The sequence below is a fragment of the Gorilla gorilla genome, chromosome 5 (assembly GCF_029281585.2).
Source record: "Gorilla gorilla gorilla isolate KB3781 chromosome 5, NHGRI_mGorGor1-v2.1_pri, whole genome shotgun sequence".
In the NCBI taxonomy this organism is placed as follows: Eukaryota; Metazoa; Chordata; class Mammalia; order Primates; family Hominidae; genus Gorilla; species Gorilla gorilla.
In genome coordinates this window covers 116,272,498-116,275,709 of record NC_073229.2, presented here as the reverse complement: position 1 = coordinate 116,275,709, position 3,212 = coordinate 116,272,498, and the positions used below count along the sequence as shown (strand labels likewise).

The window sequence follows — 3,212 nt, the reverse complement described above, 5'->3', positions numbered from 1 at the left end:
GATAATATATGGGAATATGTATTAAGCTGGAACCTTTGCCACCCAACTACTGGGTCCAGAATTGTAATTTTTAATATTTTTGTTGCATTAGGCTACCAACCACTGTTTACCAACTGCATGTGGAACTAAAAATTGCTGATGAAAGCTTTGTAATATAATGGAAAAGGTGTTGGATTGGAAATCAAGAGAGCTATTTTTTTTTCTATTGCTTTCACTACATGTTACAGTGGCCTTGGAGCAAGGTGTCTTGTTTTACTTTTTAAATAACACTTTTTACAAATACTGACTTCTGCAGGGTGGAGTGGCTCAGGTGTGTAATCCTAGCACTTTGGGAGGCTGAGGCGGGCAGATCACTTGAAGCCTGGAGTTTGAGACCAGCCTGGCCAACATGGTGAAACCCTGTCTCTACTAAAGATACAAAAATTAGCTGGGTGTGGTGGGTGGCACCTGTAATCCCGGCTACTTGGGAGGCTGTGGCAGAAGAATTGCTTGAATCTGGGAGGTGAAGGTTGCAGTGAGCCCAGATCGCACCATTGCACTCCAGCCTAAGCAAAAAAAAAAAAAAACAAATCAAACCAAACAAAACAAAACAAAAAAACCTGACTTTTTTTTTTAATCTATCATAAGTGTTGGTTGAACTAAGAAGATTAGGTCTTCTGCAGCTATAAATTTTCATAAGCCAGACTTGTATACCAAAACACTTTATCAACATCTCTGCCTAGAAATCCTAACAGATTTCAAGGATAACATGCTAACATGTTCAAAAACAAAGTTCTGACTTTCCTCTACACTCTTCTCAGTCTTCTTAATTTCAGAAAATAGTAATTATTTAGATTCCAAATCCTGAAGTCTTTTTAAGTTTCCTTTATTCTTTATACCCCACACCCAATTTATCAGCAAAATCTGTTGGCTCAACCTTCAAAATGATGCCAATAGTGGCCACTTCTCTTTGTCTCCAGTATTTATGCTCTGGTCCATCCGTCATCTTTAGACTTTACTATTTCCATAGTATACTGGTATGGTTGAATTGCATTCTTCCAGAAAGATATATGGAAGCCCCAATCCCTAGTGTCTCAGAATGTGACCTTATTTAGAAATTTTGTCTTTGCAGTCAAATTTGGATGAGGTAATTTGGGTAGGCTCTAATCCAGTATGACTGGTGTCCTTATAAAAATGGAAACTTTGGATGCAGAGACAGAAGAGCACACAGAGAGAATGCCATGAGAAGATGAAAATAGAAATCAGAGTGATGCATCTATGCCTAAGATTGTCTGCAAACCACCAGAAAGCTAGGAGAGAGGCATAGAAGAGAGTCTCCCTCAGAGCTGTCAGAAGGAGCCGACTCTGCCAACACCTTGGTCTCAGACATCTAGCCTCCAGGAGTTTGCAACAGCAAATTTATCTTGTTTAAGCCACTCAGACTGTGGTACGTTGAAGAAAACTAGTGCATATGTTAAGTGGTCTTTCTGCTTTCCACTCCTCCACTATGGCCTATTCCCCACACAGCAGTTGGAAACATATATATACACACATATACATATATATGTATATATATATATATATATATATATATATATATATATATAAAATAAAGGACTGCATTCTCTCCTTTTTATTCTCCCAGTGGGAAAGAAGAACTGTCATTAATGGCAAGTGGCAGTTGAAGCAACACCAAGAGCTGGCTTCACATTTAGGAAAGAATGCTGTGCCTTCTCGTCCTCGTCATGGTTTCTGGTGCTCTACACATTCAGAGAAACTTCTCTTGTAACAAACTATAGAAATGATTCCTGAAAGTATAGCCTTTAGAAACAAGTATTTTTTAAAGTACCAGTAAAATTGTATTGCCTCTTTATTAAAAATCCTCCCATAGTTCCCCATGTGCACCTGATCTACAATTCTATTCTTTCTACCATTTCTTCTATGACCTGTCCCCTAAAATCAGTCTGCTCCAACCAGAGTTCCTGGCATATAATAAGTGCCTAATTAGTATTTGTGAACTGATAGAATAATTAAATTTTAAATCAGCAAAACTATTTTTGAAGTTTTTTTAAAAGATTAATAATGGAGAGAATAAGACCAAGTGCATAAGTGTTGATTAAACTGGAATGACCTTGCAAAATTTCATTCATTCATTCATTCAACACACCTCGTTATTACATGCTGTTAGCCAAGTGCTATTCTTGGCACTTGACTTTCAAATGTGGAGAGGCTGTAGCTCCTATACATCTGGCATAGGTGAAGGAGCAACTACAATACATGAAGGTAAATCTTACCATAGAGGTGAGAACAAAGTTCTATGGTACCACAAATAAGGGAGCAATTACTTCTGTCCAAAGCAGTTATGGGGGGGTTTCTAAAAAAAGAGACAGTTAAGCCAGGCAATCTTAGAAGTTTGGTGGTGGTGGTAGGAGTGTTAATGGATAGGTGACACATAGGAAGGTGAACATTTCAAGGTGCTGACATAGCATGTGCAAACACATGGCAGAATCATGCATCTAGAAAAGGTGCCGTTTGTTAGGCAAAGCTGTGTGTCCCTGGCTCACTATTTCACTGCTCAGCAGCCAACCAGCTGCAGAATCCTATAGAAACACTGGAATCTCCGATCTTAAAAATAGGAAATCATAGGTGCCTTCTGCATTTAAGAAAATCCCAGACTCTCTTTATTTAAATGTTCCACAAGCCAATAAAACAAGAAGCCAACAAAGTGGGAGTGGACTCTAACTCTGTCTTCACTTTAGCAGCGGAGCGGTATATCCACCTGGATCCTGCTGCTAGATGATTCTATGTGACTGAATCCTAGCCCCCTCTCCCAGCAGGAGACAACCAGGAATGGAGTCTGGCCTCATCATGAGAGATCTGATATATTTTCATATTTCAGTGTTTTTTCTTCTATTTGTGTAACCCTAAATGTTTTACAACATTAATATTTTGTTGCCCCATTTCTTATGCTGCAAGCACATGAAGCAGACATGCAAAGAGAACCCATGTCTTTTGATGGTCTGATTACTACCCCTCGTGAGGTTTGGGGTTTTAAAATATCAATTTCTTGCCGATATTTCATGTAATGCTAACTGTCACAACTGCTCTGTCTAGCCCAGCAAAATTGGCTTTAATATGCTAAAGAAATTAGAGAATTGTATTGCTTCTGGGTTCTAATCCTAGCTCTATAATTAATCATTGTATGTCATAAACCAAGGCATTTAACCTTTCTA

The 3,212-nt window shown here is 38.6% G+C and overlaps 1 non-coding gene across 1 annotated transcript; it reads right to left on the bottom strand.

Annotated features, from left to right (window-relative positions):
* Positions 1–1,592: 1,592 nt before the first annotated feature.
* LOC115935041 (small nucleolar RNA U3) lies at positions 1,593–1,803 on the bottom strand. Its single transcript, XR_004070764.1, has one exon. It is a non-coding gene; the product is annotated as a small nucleolar RNA U3 (small nucleolar RNA).
* Positions 1,804–3,212: the final 1,409 nt, after the last annotated feature.